At 39.9% G+C, this 23668-nt stretch overlaps 1 pseudogene across 1 annotated transcript in view; it reads right to left on the bottom strand.

Moving 5' to 3' along the window:
* Positions 1 to 623: 623 nt before the first annotated feature.
* Positions 624 to 23668, bottom strand: part of LOC311106744 (EMILIN-1-A-like) — a 42955-nt pseudogene continuing 19910 nt past the window's right edge. Inside the window, exons 11-14 of the transcript in view lie at positions 2215 to 2322; positions 1956 to 1973; positions 1157 to 1291; positions 624 to 900 (exon numbers count right to left, since the gene is read on the bottom strand). The product of the transcript in view is annotated as an EMILIN-1-A-like (transcript). The remainder of the gene's footprint in view (positions 901 to 1156; positions 1292 to 1955; positions 1974 to 2214; positions 2323 to 23668) is intronic.

Below are 23668 nucleotides of genomic sequence, written 5' to 3'. Positions count from 1 at the left end.
GGGATCAAAAACTTTTTTCCCTCACTGCATACTTCAGAACCATATAGAAATTGAAAGGTGTTCAATAATAACCCAGGACAACTATCCCAGAGTCATATTTGTGGGTGTAAAATATTTTTTTATTCTTGTGTGATACTTCAAAAACAAACTAGTTTGCTTTGAACTTTAAGAATATGTGTGAGACCTCCAGCCCAGCTTATGATGATAGCTGAAACAAGAAACATTCAACTTTATAATGCCGAACAAACTATTGAATTAATACAATGTAAAAACCCTGCAGTGTTATCTCCTTTCAAAGGAAGTTAATGTCAATGAATAAAGTGTAATGGCCCTTTGTTCCGATTAATCTGTTCCTTTAAACTGGGAAACACAAAACAAATCATCAAATGGATAGATCGATAAAAGGATACTTCTTCAACTTAATGTTTTTCTTCATTCATAAAGACAGAGTTATATCTTCATCATTGATTCAACCTTGATCTCAGACACTGTCCTCTTAGTCACTTCTGGCTGTCTCAGTAAGCACCATCAGACTCATCCTTCTTGTACAAACCATCCAATCAAATGGCCTCAAACTGACAGTCCTAGCCAATCAGACCGCCTCATGCTGACAGCCTAGCCAATCAGACGGTCTCATACAGCAGCATCCCGCTGAAGATGGTGAGGGCTTCAGAAGAGTGGGCCAGTTTCCCGGTGACCAGGTCGACGCAGACGGTATTTCCCACCTTCATAGGGCCGTGTCATGGGTTTCTCCAGCCCCTCTGATTGGTAGCCTGCAGAGTCCCCCACGCGCCACGCCATAGTTACACTTAGATAGGACAGCCTCAATCTTCACATTCTTATGGCATGTTAGGGTAGCGCTGAACAAGTATTTACCACTCAATGGGGCTGTGAAGTAACCTGGGGAGACAGAGACATGTTATAGCAAGTGATATTAACTTCAATTTTCTTGGACAACAAAGTTGTATTGTAAAATATATAATGATATAGCAAAAAAAAATAACTGTGTCGTGAGTGTTTTGCATTCAAACAAGCACAACATACAGTATATCAGAATTCAGTATTCATTATTTACTCAAATAAATACTCCAGTCTAAGATTCAAGAACTAAGATGATAAAATATTGACAGAGATGTACAGTATCCCAAACACACACCTGTGTGTTGGTTATGGACCTCCTTCTTGTTGACAAAGACCTTGTTGAAGACTATGGTTCCTGCCCTGGCCTGTGGGCGGGTCAGAGCTGCTGAGAAGAACAGACGAGGAACATGGGCATCTGATCCTGCTGGACCTGGTACCAGGGGAGAGAGGTGTGTTTATCCTGCTGGACCTGGTACCAGGGGAGAGAGGTGTGTTTATCCTGAAGGACCTGGTACCAGGGGAGAGAGGTGTGTTTATCCTGCTGGACCTGGTACCAAGGGAGAGAGGTGTGTTTATCCTGCTGGACCTGGTACCAAGGGAGAGAGGTGTGTTTATCCTGAAGGACCTGGTACCAGGGGAGAGAGGTGTGTTTATCCTGCTGGACCTGGTACCAGGGGAGAGAGGTGTGTTTATCCTGCTGGACCTGGTACCAGGGGAGAGAGGTGTGTTTATCCTGAAGGACCTGATACCAGGGGAGAGAGGTGTGTTTATCCTGCTGGACCTGGTACCAGGGGAGAGAGGTGTGTTTATCCTGCTGGACCTGGTACCAGGAAGAAGAGGTGTGTATAGAGATGTGGATGTATCATAACACATCGGTGGCGTTAGTTAAAGCCTATGTAGATCTACTATCGTATGACACAATACAGGAGGACGCAACGTACTTAAAGGCTACAGTACAAACACTGAGTACAAACATACATAACACGCTAACAAACCTAAATGGTCAAATTCAGGATTCAAGTGAGGACAGATGAGAGAGTTATCACACAGTGCTTTCATGTTAACATTATGAATGAAGAGATACATGAACATACCTTCTTCACCTTTCAGACCTGGGATGAAAGAACAAATGAACAGATGAAATAACAGAACACTGATTTATTTCATTTTAGAGTTAAAAGTATAGTTATGGTTATTATAACTTTGTCATTATTTTTCATTTTTATAAGATTTGAGAAGAAATTAAAACCCTGCACTCTGCACGTGCCAGTGTCGATGGTATTTATTAAGACCTCACAGCCTTTCCAGAGCTTCTGTATCACTTTGTGAAGATCAAATGTGTGTTTGTTTTACCTGGAGGTCCCAGGAGCCCCTCCTTGCCAGGTTTGCCTTGGGACCCTTCTCCTCCTTGGGGTCCAGAGTAGCCCCTCTCTCCCCTTGGACCAGGCAGACCAGGGGAACCTTACACATGGAACAAAGGATGTGTTATTTTTGGACAGCTGATGCATGCACACATATTTTGTCTTAGGAAATATACCTTTTTTTTAGTTTTGTTGTTGATACTTATCAATACAAAATGAGTATGTGGGCACAGAGTGTCACAGGTAATGCTGTGATATTAACAATACATTCTCTCAAGAGAACATTCCAGAAAACAGAACAGCCGGATAGAAGCGCTCTTTACTAAGTTCAGAGTCTACTTAGTGAGATACACCACCTGCCTAGAAAACTATTCAGCAAGACACACCACAGACCAGGCTCCAGGGACCAGTTACTCTCTGTACTTTAAAATAGTCTACTCAGGCAGAGCCACACCAGAGCAGAGCAGAAAGTGTGCTTCCCAAATAACACCCTATTCCCTATTTAGTGCACTACTTTTGACCAGAGCCCTATGTTGAGGTGACTGAGGAGGACAGTTAATCATCCCAGACACGTACTAGGTTTATTTCTGGATAAATCTCATCTAAACTACTGCCCCCTTGTGGATTAATAAAGTACAATCTCATCTAAACTACTGCCCCCTTGTGGATTAATAAAGTACAATCTCATCTAAACTACATTCCCCTTGTGGATTAATAAAGTACAATCTCATCTAAACTACTTTCCCCTTGTGGATTAATAAAGTACAATCTCATCTAAACTACTTTCCCCTTGTGGATTAATAAAGTACAATCTCATCTCTCATCTCAAGTAGTAATGATATCTCTGCAGTCTGCATTCATGCTTGTGGCTTGGGCGTACACTTCACTCACCAACATCAGTCCAAATCAACTGAAATCAACTAAATGACTTGTTGAGTTGTTGTTGAAGTTACTGAAAGTTGATTGTCCAATGTGATCACATCACACCAGAGAAGCTCTGGCCATTCAAACTTCTCCGCCAGTTCATTGTGAAAGCTGTGACCTATTTTATATCCATCAAGCAATAGCAAGGTGCTTCTTTCCCCAATATATATATTCAGGGATAGAACCACCCAGTTTATAACACTAGCTACATCATTACTGTTATAGTACTGTCAGCCAATCAGCATTCAGTGCTAGAACCACCCAGTTTATAATACTAGTTACATCATTACTGTTATAGTACTGTCAGCCAATCAGCATTCAGGGCTAGAACCACCCAGTTTATAACACTAGTTACATCATTACTGTTATAGTACTGTCAGCCAATCAGCATTCAGGGCTAGAACCACCCAGTTTATAATACTAGTTACATCATTACTGTTATAGTACTGTCAGCCAATCAGCATTCAGGGCTAGAACCACCCAGTTTATAATACTAGTTACATCATTACTGTTATAGTACTGTCAGCCAATCAGCATTCAGGGCTAGAACCACCCAGTTTATAATACTAGCTACATCATTACTGTTATAGTACTGTCAGCCAATCAGCATTCAGGGCTAGAACCACCCAGTTTATAATACTAGTTACATCATTACTGTTATAGTTCTGTCAGCCAATCAGCATTCAGGGCTAGAACCACCCAGTTTATAATACTAGTTCCATCATTACTGTTATAGTACTGTCAGCCAATCAGCATTCAGGGCTAGAACCACCCAGTTTATAACACTAGTTACATCATTACTGTTATAGTACTGTCAGCCAATCAGCATTCAGGGCTAGAACCACCCAGTTTATAATACTAGTTACATCATTACTGTTATAGTACTGTCAGCCAATCAGCATTCAGGGCTAGAACCACCCAGTTTATAATACTAGTTACATCATTACTGTTATAGTACTGTCAGCCAATCAGCATTCAGGGCTAGAACCACCCAGTTTATAATACTAGTTACATCATTACTGTTATAGTACTGTCAGCCAATCAGCATTCAGGGCTAGAACCACCCAGTTTATAATACTAGTTACATCATTACTGTTATAGTGCTGTCAGCCAATCAGCATTCAGGGATAGAACCACCCAGTTTATAACACTAGCTACATCATTACTGTTATAGTACTGTCAGCCAATCAGCATTCAGGGCTAGAACCACCCAGTTTATAACACTAGTTACATCATTACTGTTATAGTACTGTCAGCCAATCAGCATTCAGGGCTAGAACCACCCAGTTTATAACACTAGTTACATCATTACTGTTATAGTACTGTCAGCCAATCAGCATTCAGGGCTAGAACCACCCAGTTTATAACACTAGCTACATCATTACTGTTATAGTACTGTCAGCCAATCAGCATTCAGGGCTAGAACCACCCAGTTTATAATACTAGTTACATCATTACTGTTATAGTACTGTCAGCCAATCAGCATTCAGGGCTAGAACCACCCAGTTTATAATACTAGTTCCATCATTACTGTTATAGTACTGTCAGCCAATCAGCATTCAGGGCTAGAACCACTCAGTTTATAACACTAGCTACATCATTACTGTTATAGTACTGTCAGCCAATCAGCATTCAGGGCTAGAACCACCCAGTTTATAACACTAGTTACATCATTACTGTTATAGTACTGTCAGCCAATCAGCATTCAGGGCTAGAACCACCCAGTTTATAATACTAGTTACATCATTACTGTTATAGTACTGTCAGCCAATCAGCATTCAGGGCTAGAACCACCCAGTTTATAATACTAGTTACATCATTACTGTTATAGTACTGTCAGCCAATCAGCATTCAGGGCTAGAACCACCCAGTTTATAATACTAGTTCCATCATTACTGTTATAGTACTGTCAGCCAATCAGCATTCAGGGCTAGAACCACCCAGTTTATAATACTAGTTACATCATTACTGTTATAGTACTGTCAGCCAATCAGCATTCAGGGATAGAACCACCCAGTTTATAACACTAGCTACATCATTACTGTTATAGTACTGTCAGCCAATCAGCATTCAGGGCTAGAACCACCCAGTTTATAACACTAGTTACATCATTACTGTTATAGTACTGTCAGCCAATCAGCATTCAGGGCTAGAACCACCCAGTTTATAACACTAGTTACATCATTACTGTTATAGTACTGTCAGCCAATCAGCATTCAGGGCTAGAACCACCCAGTTTATAACACTAGCTACATCATTACTGTTATAGTACTGTCAGCCAATCAGCATTCAGGGCTAGAACCACCCAGTTTATAATACTAGTTACATCATTACTGTTATAGTACTGTCAGCCAATCAGCATTCAGGGCTAGAACCACCCAGTTTATAATACTAGTTCCATCATTACTGTTATAGTTCTGTCAGCCAATCAGCATTCAGGGCTAGAACCACTCAGTTTATAACACTAGCTACATCATTACTGTTATAGTACTGTCAGCCAATCAGCATTCAGGGCTAGAACCACCCAGTTTATAACACTAGTTACATCATTACTGTTATAGTACTGTCAGCCAATCATCATTCAGGGCTAGAACCACCCAGTTTATAATACTAGTTACATCATTACTGTTATAGTACTGTCAGCCAATCAGCATTCAGGGCTAGAACCACCCAGTTTATAATACTAGTTCCATCATTACTGTTATAGTACTGTCAGCCAATCAGCATTCAGGGCTAGAACCACCCAGTTTATAATACTAGTTCCATCATTACTGTTATAGTACTGTCAGCCAATCAGCATTCAGGGCTAGAACCACCCAGTTTATAACACTAGCTACATCATTACTGTTATAGTACTGTCAGCCAATCAGCATTCAGGGCTAGAACCACCCAGTTTATAATACTAGTTACATCATTACTGTTATAGTACTGTCAGCCAATCAGCATTCAGGGCTAGAACCACCCAGTTTATAACACTAGTTACATCATTACTGTTATAGTACTGTCAGCCAATCAGCATTTAGGGCTAGAACCACACAATTTATAATACTAGTTACATCATTACTGTTATAGTACTGTCAGCCAATCAGCATTCAGGGCTAGAACCACCCAGTTTATAACACTAGTTACATCATTACTGTTATAGTACTGTCAGCCAATCAGCATTCAGGGCTAGAACCACCCAGTTTATAATACTAGTTACATCATTACTGTTATAGTACTGTCAGCCAATCAGCATTCAGGGCTAGAACCACCCAGTTTATAATACTAGTTACATCATTACTGTTATAGTACTGTCAGCCAATCAGCATTCAGGGATAGAACCACCCAGTTTATAACACTAGCTACATCATTACTGTTATAGTACTGTCAGCCAATCAGCATTCAGGGCTAGAACCACCCAGTTTATAACACTAGTTACATCATTACTGTTATAGTACTGTCAGCCAATCAGCATTCAGGGCTAGAACCACCCAGTTTATAACACTAGTTACATCATTACTGTTATAGTACTATCAGCCAATCAGCATTCAGGGCTAGAACCACCCAGTTTATAACACTAGCTACATCATTACTGTTATAGTACTGTCAGCCAATCAGCATTCAGGGCTAGAACCACCCAGTTTATAATACTAGTTACATCATTACTGTTATAGTACTGTCAGCCAATCAGCATTCAGGGCTAGAACCACCCAGTTTATAATACTAGTTCCATCATTACTGTTATAGTACTGTCAGCCAATCAGCATTCAGGGCTAGAACCACTCAGTTTATAACACTAGCTACATCATTACTGTTATAGTACTGTCAGCCAATCAGCATTCAGGGCTAGAACCACCCAGTTTATAACACTAGTTACATCATTACTGTTATAGTACTGTCAGCCAATCATCATTCAGGGCTAGAACCACCCAGTTTATAATACTAGTTACATCATTACTGTTATAGTACTGTCAGCCAATCAGCATTCAGGGCTAGAACCACCCAGTTTATAATACTAGTTCCATCATTACTGTTATAGTACTGTCAGCCAATCAGCATTCAGGGCTAGAACCACCCAGTTTATAATACTAGTTCCATCATTACTGTTATAGTACTGTCAGCCAATCAGCATTCAGGGCTAGAACCACCCAGTTTATAACACTAGCTACATCATTACTGTTATAGTACTGTCAGCCAATCAGCATTCAGGGCTAGAACCACCCAGTTTATAATACTAGTTACATCATTACTGTTATAGTACTGTCAGCCAATCAGCATTCAGGGCTAGAACCACCCAGTTTATAACACTAGTTACATCATTACTGTTATAGTACTGTCAGCCAATCAGCATTCAGGGCTAGAACCACACAGTTTATAATACTAGCTACATCATTACTGTTATAGTACTGTCAGCCAATCAGCATTCAGGGCTAGAACCACCCAGTTTATAATACTAGTTACATCATTACTGTTATAGTACTGTCAGCCAATCAGCATTCAGGGCTAGAACCACCCAGTTTATAATACTAGTTACATCATTACTGTTATAGTACTGTCAGCCAATCAGCATTCAGGGCTAGAACCACCCAGTTTATAATACTAGTTCCATCATTACTGTTATAGTACTGTCAGCCAATCAGCATTCAGGGCTAGAACCACCCAGTTTATAACACTAGTTACATCATTACTGTTATAGTACTGTCAGCCAATCAGCATTCAGGGCTAGAACCACCCAGTTTATAATACTAGTTCCATCATTACTGTTATAGTACTGTCAGCCAATCAGCATTCAGGGCTAGAACCACTCAGTTTATAACACTAGCTACATCATTACTGTTATAGTACTGTCAGCCAATCAGCATTCAGGGCTAGAACCACCCAGTTTATAATACTAGTTCCATCATTACTGTTATAGTACTGTCAGCCAATCAGCATTCAGGGCTAGAACCACTCAGTTTATAACACTAGCTACATCATTACTGTTATAGTACTGTCAGCCAATCAGCATTCAGGGCTAGAACCACCCAGTTTATAACACTAGTTACATCATTACTGTTATAGTACTGTCAGCCAATCATCATTCAGGGCTAGAACCACCCAGTTTATAATACTAGTTACATCATTACTGTTATAGTACTGTCAGCCAATCAGCATTCAGGGCTAGAACCACCCAGTTTATAATACTAGTTCCATCATTACTGTTACAGTACTGTCAGCCAATCAGCATTCAGGGCTAGAACCACCCAGTTTATAATACTAGTTCCATCATTACTGTTATAGTACTGTCAGCCAATCAGCATTCAGGGCTAGAACCACCCAGTTTATAACACTAGTTACATCATTACTGTTATAGTACTATCAGCCAATCAGCATTCAGGGCTAGAACCACCCAGTTTATAACACTAGCTACATCATTACTGTTATAGTACTGTCAGCCAATCAGCATTCAGGGCTAGAACCACCCAGTTTATAATACTAGTTACATCATTACTGTTATAGTACTGTCAGCCAATCAGCATTCAGGGCTAGAACCACCCAGTTTATAATACTAGTTCCATCATTACTGTTATAGTACTGTCAGCCAATCAGCATTCAGGGCTAGAACCACTCAGTTTATAACACTAGCTACATCATTACTGTTATAGTACTGTCAGCCAATCAGCATTCAGGGCTAGAACCACCCAGTTTATAATACTAGCTACATCATTACTGTTATAGTACTGTCAGCCAATCAGCATTCAGGGCTAGAACCACCCAGTTTATAACACTAGTTACATCATTACTGTTATAGTACTGTCAGCCAATCATCATTCAGGGCTAGAACCACCCAGTTTATAATACTAGTTACATCATTACTGTTATAGTACTGTCAGCCAATCAGCATTCAGGGCTAGAAACACCCAGTTTATAATACTAGTTCCATCATTACTGTTATAGTACTGTCAGCCAATCAGCATTCAGGGCTAGAACCACCCAGTTTATAATACTAGTTCCATCATTACTGTTATAGTACTGTCAGCCAATCAGCATTCAGGGCTAGAACCACCCAGTTTATAACACTAGCTACATCATTACTGTTATAGTACTGTCAGCCAATCAGCATTCAGGGCTAGAACCAACCAGTTTATAATACTAGTTACATCATTACTGTTATAGTACTGTCAGCCAATCAGCATTCAGGGCTAGAACCACCCAGTTTATAACACTAGTTACATCATTACTGTTATAGTACTGTCAGCCAATCAGCATTCAGGGCTAGAACCACACAGTTTATAATACTAGCTACATCATTACTGTTATAGTACTGTCAGCCAATCAGCATTCAGGGCTAGAACCACCCAGTTTATAATACTAGTTACATCATTACTGTTATAGTACTGTCAGCCAATCAGCATTCAGGGCTAGAACCACCCAGTTTATAATACTAGTTACATCATTACTGTTATAGTACTGTCAGCCAATCAGCATTCAGGGCTAGAACCACCCAGTTTATAATACTAGTTCCATCATTACTGTTATAGTACTGTCAGCCAATCAGCATTCAGGGCTAGAACCACCCAGTTTATAACACTAGTTACATCATTACTGTTATAGTACTGTCAGCCAATCAGCATTCAGGGCTAGAACCAACCAGTTTATAATACTAGTTCCATCATTACTGTTATAGTACTGTCAGCCAATCAGCATTCAGGGCTAGAACCACTCAGTTTATAACACTAGCTACATCATTACTGTTATAGTACTGTCAGCCAATCAGCATTCAGGGCTAGAACCACCCAGTTTATAATACTAGTTCCATCATTACTGTTATAGTACTGTCAGCCAATCAGCATTCAGGGCTAGAACCACTCAGTTTATAACACTAGCTACATCATTACTGTTATAGTACTGTCAGCCAATCAGCATTCAGGGCTAGAACCACCCAGTTTATAACACTAGTTACATCATTACTGTTATAGTACTGTCAGCCAATCATCATTCAGGGCTAGAACCACCCAGTTTATAATACTAGTTACATCATTACTGTTATAGTACTGTCAGCCAATCAGCATTCAGGGCTAGAACCACCCAGTTTATAATACTAGTTCCATCATTACTGTTACAGTACTGTCAGCCAATCAGCATTCAGGGCTAGAACCACCCAGTTTATAATACTAGTTCCATCATTACTGTTATAGTACTGTCAGCCAATCAGCATTCAGGGCTAGAACCACCCAGTTTATAACACTAGTTACATCATTACTGTTATTGTACTGTCAGCCAATCAGCATTCAGGGCTAGAACCACCCAGTTTATAATACTAGTTACATCATTACTGTTATAGTACTGTCAGCCAATCAGCATTCAGGGCTAGAACCACCCAGTTTATAATACTAGTTCCATCATTACTGTTATAGTACTGTCAGCCAATCAGCATTCAGGGCTAGAACCACTCAGTTTATAACACTAGCTACATCATTACTGTTATAGTACTGTCAGCCAATCAGCATTCAGGGCTAGAACCACCCAGTTTATAATACTAGTTACATCATTACTGTTATAGTACTGTCAGCCAATCAGCATTCAGGGCTAGAACCACCCAGTTTATAATACTAGTTCCATCATTACTGTTATAGTACTGTCAGCCAATCAGCATTCAGGGCTAGAACCACCCAGTTTATAATACTAGTTCCATCATTACTGTTATAGTACTGTCAGCCAATCAGCATTCAGGGCTAGAACCACCCAGTTTATAACACTAGCTACATCATTACTGTTATAGTACTGTCAGCCAATCAGCATTCAGGGCTAGAACCACCCAGTTTATAATACTAGTTACATCATTACTGTTATAGTACTGTCAGCCAATCAGCATTCAGGGCTAGAACCACCCAGTTTATAATACTAGTTACATCATTACTGTTATAGTACTGTCAGCCAATCAGCATTCAGGGCTAGAACCACCCAGTTTATAATACTAGTTCCATCATTACTGTTATAGTACTGTCAGCCAATCAGCATTCAGGGCTAGAACCACCCAGTTTATAACACTAGTTACATCATTACTGTTATAGTACTGTCAGCCAATCAGCATTCAGGGCTAGAACCACCCAGTTTATAATACTAGTTCCATCATTACTGTTATAGTACTGTCAGCCAATCAGCATTCAGGGCTAGAACCACTCAGTTTATAACACTAGCTACATCATTACTGTTATAGTACTGTCAGCCAATCAGCATTCAGGGCTAGAACCACCCAGTTTATAATACTAGTTCCATCATTACTGTTATAGTACTGTCAGCCAATCAGCATTCAGGGCTAGAACCACTCAGTTTATAACACTAGCTACATCATTACTGTTATAGTACTGTCAGCCAATCAGCATTCAGGGCTAGAACCACCCAGTTTATAACACTAGTTACATCATTACTGTTATAGTACTGTCAGCCAATCATCATTCAGGGCTAGAACCACCCAGTTTATAATACTAGTTACATCATTACTGTTATAGTACTGTCAGCCAATCAGCATTCAGGGCTAGAACCACCCAGTTTATAATACTAGTTCCATCATTACTGTTACAGTACTGTCAGCCAATCAGCATTCAGGGCTAGAACCACCCAGTTTATAATACTAGTTCCATCATTACTGTTATAGTACTGTCAGCCAATCAGCATTCAGGGCTAGAACCACCCAGTTTATAACACTAGTTACATCATTACTGTTATAGTACTATCAGCCAATCAGCATTCAGGGCTAGAACCACCCAGTTTATAACACTAGCTACATCATTACTGTTATAGTACTGTCAGCCAATCAGCATTCAGGGCTAGAACCACCCAGTTTATAATACTAGTTACATCATTACTGTTATAGTACTGTCAGCCAATCAGCATTCAGGGCTAGAACCACCCAGTTTATAATACTAGTTCCATCATTACTGTTATAGTACTGTCAGCCAATCAGCATTCAGGGCTAGAACCACTCAGTTTATAACACTAGCTACATCATTACTGTTATAGTACTGTCAGCCAATCAGCATTCAGGGCTAGAACCACCCAGTTTATAATACTAGCTACATCATTACTGTTATAGTACTGTCAGCCAATCAGCATTCAGGGCTAGAACCACCCAGTTTATAACACTAGTTACATCATTACTGTTATAGTACTGTCAGCCAATCATCATTCAGGGCTAGAACCACCCAGTTTATAATACTAGTTACATCATTACTGTTATAGTACTGTCAGCCAATCAGCATTCAGGGCTAGAAACACCCAGTTTATAATACTAGTTCCATCATTACTGTTATAGTACTGTCAGCCAATCAGCATTCAGGGCTAGAACCACCCAGTTTATAATACTAGTTCCATCATTACTGTTATAGTACTGTCAGCCAATCAGCATTCAGGGCTAGAACCACCCAGTTTATAACACTAGCTACATCATTACTGTTATAGTACTGTCAGCCAATCAGCATTCAGGGCTAGAACCAACCAGTTTATAATACTAGTTACATCATTACTGTTATAGTACTGTCAGCCAATCAGCATTCAGGGCTAGAACCACCCAGTTTATAACACTAGTTACATCATTACTGTTATAGTACTGTCAGCCAATCAGCATTCAGGGCTAGAACCACACAGTTTATAATACTAGCTACATCATTACTGTTATAGTACTGTCAGCCAATCAGCATTCAGGGCTAGAACCACCCAGTTTATAATACTAGTTACATCATTACTGTTATAGTACTGTCAGCCAATCAGCATTCAGGGCTAGAACCACCCAGTTTATAATACTAGTTACATCATTACTGTTATAGTACTGTCAGCCAATCAGCATTCAGGGCTAGAACCACCCAGTTTATAATACTAGTTCCATCATTACTGTTATAGTACTGTCAGCCAATCAGCATTCAGGGCTAGAACCACCCAGTTTATAACACTAGTTACATCATTACTGTTATAGTACTGTCAGCCAATCAGCATTCAGGGCTAGAACCAACCAGTTTATAATACTAGTTCCATCATTACTGTTATAGTACTGTCAGCCAATCAGCATTCAGGGCTAGAACCACTCAGTTTATAACACTAGCTACATCATTACTGTTATAGTACTGTCAGCCAATCAGCATTCAGGGCTAGAACCACCCAGTTTATAATACTAGTTCCATCATTACTGTTATAGTACTGTCAGCCAATCAGCATTCAGGGCTAGAACCACTCAGTTTATAACACTAGCTACATCATTACTGTTATAGTACTGTCAGCCAATCAGCATTCAGGGCTAGAACCACCCAGTTTATAACACTAGTTACATCATTACTGTTATAGTACTGTCAGCCAATCATCATTCAGGGCTAGAACCACCCAGTTTATAATACTAGTTACATCATTACTGTTATAGTACTGTCAGCCAATCAGCATTCAGGGCTAGAACCACCCAGTTTATAATACTAGTTCCATCATTACTGTTACAGTACTGTCAGCCAATCAGCATTCAGGGCTAGAACCACCCAGTTTATAATACTAGTTCCATCATTACTGTTATAGTACTGTCAGCCAATCAGCATTCAGGGCTAGAACCACCCAGTTTATAACACTAGTTACATCATTACTGTTATAGTACTGTCAGCCAATCAGCATTCAGGGCTAGAACCACCCAGTTTATAATACTAGTTACATCATTACTGTTATAGTACTGTCAGCCAATCAGCATTCAGGGCTAGAACCACCCAGTTTATAATACTAGTTCCATCATTACTGTTATAGTACTGTCAGCCAATCAGCATTCAGGGCTAGAACCACTCAGTTTATAACACTAGCTACATCATTACTGTTATAGTACTGTCAGCCAATCAGCATTCAGGGCTAGAACCACCCAGTTTATAATACTAGTTACATCATTACTGTTATAGTACTGTCAGCCAATCAGCATTCAGGGCTAGAACCACCCAGTTTATAATACTAGTTCCATCATTACTGTTATAGTACTGTCAGCCAATCAGCATTCAGGGCTAGAACCACCCAGTTTATAATACTAGTTCCATCATTACTGTTATAGTACTGTCAGCCAATCAGCATTCAGGGCTAGAACCACCCAGTTTATAACACTAGCTACATCATTACTGTTATAGTACTGTCAGCCAATCAGCATTCAGGGCTAGAACCACCCAGTTTATAATACTAGTTACATCATTACTGTTATAGTACTGTCAGCCAATCAGCATTCAGGGCTAGAACCACCCAGTTTATAACACTAGTTACATCATTACTGTTATAGTACTGTCAGCCAATCAGCATTCAGGGCTAGAACCACACAGTTTATAATACTAGCTACATCATTACTGTTATAGTACTGTCAGCCAATCAGCATTCAGGGCTAGAACCACCCAGTTTATAATACTAGTTCCATCATTACTGTTATAGCACTGTCAGCCAATCAGCATTCAGGGCTAGAACCACTCAGTTTATAACACTAGCTACATCATTACTGTTATAGTACTGTCAGCCAATCAGCATTCAGGGCTAGAACCACCCAGTTTATAATACTAGTTACATCATTACTGTTATAGTACTGTCAGCCAATCATCATTCAGGGCTAGAACCACCCAGTTTATAATACTAGTTACATCATTACTGTTATAGTACTGTCAGCCAATCAGCATTCAGGGCTAGAACCACCCAGTTTATAATACTAGTTCCATCATTACTGTTACAGTACTGTCAGCCAATCAGCATTCAGGGCTAGAACCACCCAGTTTATAATACTAGTTCCATCATTACTGTTATAGTACTGTCAGCCAATCAGCATTCAGGGCTAGAACCACCCAGTTTATAACACTAGCTACATCATTACTGTTATAGTACTGTCAGCCAATCAGCATTCAGGGCTAGAACCACCCAGTTTATAATACTAGTTACATCATTACTGTTATAGTACTGTCAGCCAATCAGCATTCAGGGCTAGAACCACCCAGTTTCTAATACTAGCTACATCATTACTGTTATAGTAATGTCAGCCAATCAGCATTCAGGGCTAGAACCACCCAGTTTATAATACTAGTTACATCATTACTGTTATAGTACTGTCAGCCAATCAGCATTCAGGGCTAGAACCACCCAGTTTATAATACTAGTTACATCATTACTGTTATAGTACTGTCAGCCAATCAGCATTCAGGGCTAGAACCACCCAGTTTATAATACTAGTTACATCATTACTGTTATAGTACTGTCAGCCAATCAGCATTCAGGGATAGAACCACCCAGTTTATAACACTAGCTACATCATTACTGTTATAGTACTGTCAGCCAATCAGCATTCAGGGCTAGAACCACCCAGTTTATAACACTAGTTACATCATTACTGTTATAGTACTGTCAGCCAATCAGCATTCAGGGCTAGAACCACCCAGTTTATAACACTAGTTACATCATTACTGTTATAGTACTATCAGCCAATCAGCATTCAGGGCTAGAACCACCCAGTTTATAACACTAGCTACATCATTACTGTTATAGTACTGTCAGCCAATCAGCATTCAGGGCTAGAACCACCCAGTTTATAATACTAGTTACATCATTACTGTTATAGTACTGTCAGCCAATCAGCATTCAGGGCTAGAACCACCCAGTTTATAATACTAGTTCCATCATTACTGTTATAGTACTGTCAGCCAATCAGCATTCAGGGCTAGAACCACTCAGTTTATAACACTAGCTACATCATTACTGTTATAGTACTGTCAGCCAATCAGCATTCAGGGCTAGAACCACCCAGTTTATAACACTAGTTACATCATTACTGTTATAGTACTGTCAGCCAATCAGCATTCAGGGCTAGAACAACCCAGTTTATAATACTAGTTACATCATTACTGTTATAGTACTGTCAGCCAATCAGCATTCAGGGCTAGAACCACCCAGTTTATAATACTAGTTACATCATTACTGTTATAGTACTGTCAGCCAATCAGCATTCAGGGCTAGAACCACCCAGTTAATAATACTAGTTACATCATTACTGTTATAGTACTGTCAGCCAATCAGCATTCAGGGCTAGAACCACCCAGTTTATAACACTAGTTACATCATTACTGTTATAGTACTGTCAGCCAATCAGCATTCAGGGATAGAACCACCCAGTTTATAACACTAGCTACATCATTACTGTTATAGTACTGTCAGCCAATCAGCATTCAGGGCTAGAATCACCCAGTTTATAATACTAGTTACATCATTACTGTTATAGTACTATCAGCCAATCAGCATTCAGGGCTAGAACCACCCAGTTTATAACACTAGCTACATCATTACTGTTATAGTACTGTCAGCCAATCAGCATTCAGGGCTAGAACCACTCAGTTTATAATACTAGTTACATCATTACTGTTATAGTACTGTCAGCCAATCAGCATTCAGGGCTAGAACCACCCAGTTTATAATACTAGTTCCATCATTACTGTTATAGTACTGTCAGCCAATCAGCATTCAGGGCTAGAACCACCCAGTTTATAACACTAGTTACATCATTACTGTTATAGTACTGTCAGCCAATCAGCATTCAGGGCTAGAACCACCCAGTTTCTAATACTAGCTACATCATTACTGTTATAGTACTGTCAGCCAATCAGCATTCAGGGCTAGAACCACCCAGTTTATAATACTAGTTACATCATTACTGTTATAGTACTGTCAGCCAATCAGCATTCAGGGCTAGAACCACCCAGTTTATAATACTAGTTACATCATTACTGTTATAGTACTGTCAGCCAATCAGCATTCAGGGCTAGAACCACCCAGTTTATAATACTAGTTACATCATTACTGTTATAGTACTGTCAGCCAATCAGCATTCAGGGATAGAACCACCCAGTTTATAACACTAGCTACATCATTACTGTTATAGTACTGTCAGCCAATCAGCATTCAGGGCTAGAACCACCCAGTTTATAACACTAGTTACATCATTACTGTTATAGTACTGTCAGCCAATCAGCATTCAGGGCTAGAACCACCCAGTTTATAACACTAGTTACATCATTACTGTTATAGTACTATCAGCCAATCAGCATTCAGGGCTAGAACCACCCAGTTTATAACACTAGCTACATCATTACTGTTATAGTACTGTCAGCCAATCAGCATTCAGGGCTAGAACCACCCAGTTTATAATACTAGTTACATCATTACTGTTATAGTACTGTCAGCCAATCAGCATTCAGGGCTAGAACCACTCAGTTTATAATACTAGTTACATCATTACTGTTATAGTACTGTCAGCCAATCAGCATTCAGGGCTAGAACCACCCAGTTTATAATACTAGTTACATCATTACTGTTATAGTACTGTCAGCCAATCAGCATTCAGGGCTAGAACCACCCAGTTTATAACACTAGTTACATCATTACTGTTATAGTACTGTCAGCCAATCAGCATTCAGGGCTAGAACCACCCAGTTTATAATACTAGTTACATCATTACTGTTATAGTACTGTCAGCCAATCAGCATTCAAGGATAGAACCACCCAGTTTATAACACTAGCTACATCATTACTGTTATAGTACTGTCAGCCAATCAGCATTCAGGGCTAGAACCACCCAGTTTATAACACTAGTTACATCATTACTGTTATAGTACTGTCAACCAATCAGCATTCAGGGCTAGAACCACCCAGTTTATAATACTAGTTCCATCATTACTGTTATAGTACTGTCAGCCAATCAGCATTCAGGGCTAGAACCACCCAGTTTCTAATACTAGTTACATCATTACTCTTATAGTTCTGTCAGCCAATCAGCATTCAGGGCTAGAACCACCCAGTTTATAATACTAGTTACATCATTACTGTTATAGTACTGTCAGCCAATCAGCATTCAGGGCTAGAACCACCCAGTTTATAACACTAGCTACATCATTACTGTTATAGTACTGTCAGCCAATCAGCATTCAGGGCTAGAACCACCCAGTTTATAATACTAGTTACATCATTACTGTTATAGTACTGTCAGCCAATCAGAATTCAGGGCTAGAACCACCCAGTTTATAATACTAGCTACATCATTACTCTTATAGTATTGTCAGCCAATCAGCATTCAGGGCTAAAACCACACAGTTTATAATACTAGTTACATCATTTCTGTTATAGTACTGTCAGCCAATCAGCATTCAGGGCTAGAACCACCCAGTTTATAACACTAGTTACATCATTACTGTTATAGTACTGTCAGCCAATCAGCATTCAGGGCTAGAACCACCCAGTTTATAATACTAGTTACATCATTACTGTTATAGTACTGTCAGCCAATCAGCATTCAGGGCTAGAACCACCCAGTTATAATACTAGTTACATCATTACTGTTATAGTACTGTCAGCCAATCAGCATTCAGTGCTAGAACCACCCAGTTTATAATACTAGCTACATCATTACTGTTATAGTACTGTCAGCCAATCAGCATTCAGGGCTAGAACCACCCAGTTTATAATACTAGTTACATCATTACTGTTATAGTACTGTCAGCCAATCAGCATTCAGGGCTAGAACCACCCAGTTTATAACACTAGTTACATCATTACTGTTATAGTACTGTCAGCCAATCAGCATTCAGGGCTAGAACCACCCAGTTTATAACACTAGTTACATCATTACTGTTATAGTACTGTCAGCCAATCAGCATTCAGGGCTAGAACCACCCAGTTTATAACACTAGTTACATCATTACTGTTATAGTACTGTCAGCCAATCAGCATTCAGGGCTAGAACCACCCAGTTATAATACTAGTTACATCATTACTGTTATAGTACTGTCAGCCAATCAGCATTCAGGGCTAGAACCACCCAGTTTATAATACTAGTTCCATCATTACTGTTATAGTACTGTCAGCCAATCAGCATTCAGGGCTAGAACCACCCAGTTTATAACACTAGTTACATCATTACTGTTATAGTACTGTCAGCCAATCAGCATTCAGGGCTAGAACCACCCAGTTTATAATACTAGTTCCATCATTACTGTTATAGTACTGTCAGCCAATCAGCATTCAGGGCTAGAACCACCCAGTTTATAACACTAGTTACATCATTACTGTTATAGTACTGTCAGCCAATCAGCATTCAGGGCTAGAACCACCCAGTTATAATACTAGTTACATCATTACTGTTATAGTACTATCAGCCAATCAGCATTCAGGGCTAGAACCACCCAGTTTATAATACTAGTTACATCATTACTGTTATAGTACTGTCAGCCAATCAGCATTCAGGGCTAGAACCACCCAGTTTATAACACTAGTTACATCATTACTGTTATAGTACTGTCAGCCAATCAGCATTCAGGGCTAGAACCAACCAGTTTATAATACTAGTTCCATCATTACTGTTATAGTACTGTCAGCCAATCAGCATTCAGGGCTAGAACCACCCAGTTTATAATACTAGTTACATCATTACTGTTATAGTACTGTCAGCCAATCAGCATTCAGGGCTAGAACCACCCAGTTTATAATACTAGTTACATCATTACTGTTATAGTACTGTCAGCCAATCAGCATTCAGGGCTAGAACCACCCAGTTTATAATACTAGTTACATCATTACTGTTATAGTACTGTCAGCCAATCAGCATTCAGGGCTAGAACCACCCAGTTTATAATACTAGTTACATCATTACTCTTATAGTACTGTCAGCCAATCAGCATTCAGGGCTAGAACCACCCAGTTTATAATACTAGTTACATCATTACTGTTATAGTACTGTCAGCCAATCAGCATTCAGGGCTAGAACCACCCAGTTTATAACACTAGTTACATCATTACTGTTATAGTACTGTCAGCCAATCAGCATTCAGGGCTAGAACCACCCAGTTTATAATACTAGTTACATCATTACTGTTATAGTACTGTCAGCCAATCAGCATTCAGGGCTAGAACCACCCAGTTTATAATACTAGTTACATCATTACTGTTATAGTACTGTCAGCCAATCAGCATTCAGGGCTAGAACCACCCAGTTTATAATACTAGCTACATCATTACTGTTATAGTACTGTCAGCCAATCAGCATTCAGGGCTAGAACCACCCAGTTTATAACACTAGTTCCATCATTACTGTTATAGTACTGTCAGCCAATCAGCATTCAGGGCTAGAACCACCCAGTTTATAATACTAGCTACATCATTACTGTTATAGTACTGTCAGCCAATCAGCATTCAGGGCTAGAACCACCCAGTTTATAATACTAGTTACATCATTACTTTTATAGTACTGTCAGCCAATCAGCATTCAGGGCTAGAACCACCCAGTTTATAATACTAGTTACATCATTACTGTTATACTACTGTCAGCCAATCAGCATTCAGGGCTAGAACCACCCAGTTTATAATACTAGTTACATCATTACTGTTATAGTACTGTCAGCCAATCAGCATTCAGGGCTAGAACCACCCAGTTTATAATACTAGTTCCATCATTACTGTTATAGTACTGTCAGCCAATCAGCATTCAGGGCTAGAACCACCCAGTTTATAATACTAGTTACATCATTACTGTTATAGTACTATCAGCCAATCAGCATTCAGGGCTAGAACCACACAGTTTATAATACTAGCTACATCATTACTGTTATAGTACTGTCAGCCAATCAGCATTCAGGGCTAGAACCACCCAGTTTATAATACTAGTTACATCATTACTCTTATAGTAACTACTAGGGATGTGATGATACCAGTATAGCCATATTGTTTCCATGGCAAAGATGAAAACAGGAAGCAGACCAAACGCTTTGGTCCTTTAAAAACCTGCTGTATGGAACATACAGTGCATTCGGAAAGTATTCAGACCCCTTGACTTTTTCCACATTTTGTTACGTTACAGCCTTATTCTAAAATTATTATTATTTTTTTTTTTATCAATCTACACACAATACCCCATAATGACAAAGCAAAAACAGATTTTTAGAAATGTTTACAAATGTATATATATCAAAAAAATAAAGGATATTACATTTACATAAGTATTCAGACCCTTTACTCAGTACTTTGTTGAAGCACGTTGGCAGCGATTACAGCCTCGAGTCTTCTTGGGTATGACGTTATAATCTTGACACACCTGTATTTGGGGAGTTTATCCCATTCTTCTCTGCAGATCCTCTCAAGCTCTGTCAGGTTGGATGTGGAGTGTCGCTGCACAGCTATTTTCAGGTCTCTCCAGAGATGTTCGATCGGGTTCAAGTCCGGGCTCTGGCTGGGCCACTCAAGGACATTCAGAGACTTGTCCCGAAGCCACTCCTGCGTTGTCTTGGCGGTGTGCTTAGGGTCGTTGTCCTGTTGGAAGGTGAACCTTCACCCCAGTCTGAGGTCCTGAGTGCTCTGGAGCAGGCTTTCATCAAGGATCTCTCTGTACTTTGCTCTGTTCATCTTTCCCTCAATCCTGACTAGTGTCCCAGTCCCTGCGGCTGAAAAACACCCCCACAGCATGATACTGCCACCACCATGCTTCACCGTAGGGATGGTGCTAGGTTTTCTCCAGATGTGACGCTTGGCATTCAGGCCAAAGAGTTCAATCTTGATTTTTTCAGACCAGAGAATCTTGTTTCTCATGGTCTGAGAGTCCTTTAGGTGCCTTTTGGCAAACTCCAAGCGGGCTGTCATGTGCCTTTTACTGAGGAGTGGCTTCCGTCTGGCCACTCTACCATAAAGGCCTGATTGGTAGAGTGCCACAGAGATGGTTGTCCTTCTGGAAGGTTCTCCTATCTTCACAGAGGAACTCTGGAGCGCTGTCATAGTGACCATCGGGTTCTTGGTCACCTCCCTGACCAAGGCCCTTCTCCCTCGATTGCTCAGTTTGGCCAGGCAGCCAGCTCTAGGAAGAGTCTTGGTGGTTCCAAACTTCTGCCATTTAAGAATGATGGAGGCCACTGTGTTCTTTGGGACCTTCAATGCTGCAGAAATGTTTTGGTACCCTTGCCCAGATCTGTGCCTCAACATAATCTTGTCTCAGAGCTCTACGGACAAGTCCTTCGACCTCATGGCTTGGTTTTTGCTCTGACATGTACTACCAACGGTGGGACCTTATATAGACAGGTGTGTGCCTTTCCAAATCATGTCCAATCAATTGAATTTACCACAGGTGTACTCCAATCAAGTTGTAGAAACATCAAGGATGATCAATGGAAACAGGATGCACCTGAACACAATTTCGAGTCTCATAGCAAAGGGTCTGAATACTTATGTAAATAAGGTATTTCTGTTTTTAATTTTTAATACATTTGCAAACATTTCTAAAAACCTGTTTTCGCTTTGTCATTATACGGTAATGTGATGAGGAAAAAAACGTATTTTATCAATTTTAGAATAAGGCTGTAATGTAACAAAACGTGGAAAAAGTGAAGGTGCCTGAATACTTTCCGAATACACTGTATGTACGAGGAATGACGACAGGTGCCATTTCTTTCCTCTCATTAATTGGATGCAACTGAAGCAAAAGTTTGATTGGTTCTTGTAGGCTCATATTTTCTGCATCATTGTTTCCCTCTCTAGCCACTTTGAACAACATTATCTTGCGTTGACAACATTATCTTGCATTGACAACATTATCTTGCGTTGACAAAATTATCTGGCGTTGACAACATTATCTTGCGTTGAAACTGCCTTCTCACAAGGGAATGATCGCAGCAGGTCCTAGCGCCATTGTCTGTTGTTGTTCTTCTTGTCATGGAAAATATTGCTGTTGTTTCCAACTACCAATCAGCAACTGCGCCGTAAATCCGGCTGCACATTGAACGTTATGATTGCCGAAAGGCCAGTCTCTTTGGCAAATGACAGGAGTGGTAAGGACAGTCTCTTTGGCAAATGACAGGAGTGGTAAGGAATGGAACGTTAGCTAACAAAGACTGGTAACCAGTCTAGCTGAGACTAGCTGTATGTGTTTATCATGACTGTATGTCTGACAGTGGAGGCTCCTCAAAGGAGGAAGGGGAGGACCATCCTCTTCAGTGAATTTCATTAAAAAAATTGTAAAACATAAAAAAAGTTATTTTTAGATAAAACTATACTAAATATATTCACGTCACCAAATAATAAAACATACTGTTTTGAAATGAAGGTCTACCGTAACCTCAACAGTACTCTCTGGGGTAGCACCACGGAGTAGCCGGAGGACAGCTAGCTTCCGTCCTCCTCTGGGTACATTGACTTCAATACAATACCTAGGAGGCTCATGGTTATTACCCCCTTCCATAGACTTACACAGTAATTATGACAACTTCCAGAGAACGTTCTCCAACCTATCAGAGCTCTTGCAGCATGAACTGACATGTTGTCCACCCAATCAAAGGATCAGAGAATAAATATAGTACTGAAAGCATAAGCTACAGCTAGCTAGCACTGCAGTGCTTAAAATGTGGTGAGTAGTTGACTCAAAGAGAGAGAAAGACAATAGTTGTACTGCATGATTGTAGCGGGTTTACTAACACGTTAGTTGTTCTAGTAGCTATGTTGACTATGACGTTAGCTAATATGGTGACAACAATGTAGGTTTTGTGTAGCGGTTAGCG

This window comes from Coregonus lavaretus, assembly GCF_964263955.1.
Source record: "Coregonus lavaretus genome assembly, chromosome: 31".
In the NCBI taxonomy this organism is placed as follows: domain Eukaryota; kingdom Metazoa; phylum Chordata; class Actinopteri; order Salmoniformes; family Salmonidae; genus Coregonus; species Coregonus lavaretus.
The sequence above is the reverse complement of the archived record's forward strand: the minus strand, read 5'-3'. Positions and strand labels throughout refer to the sequence as shown.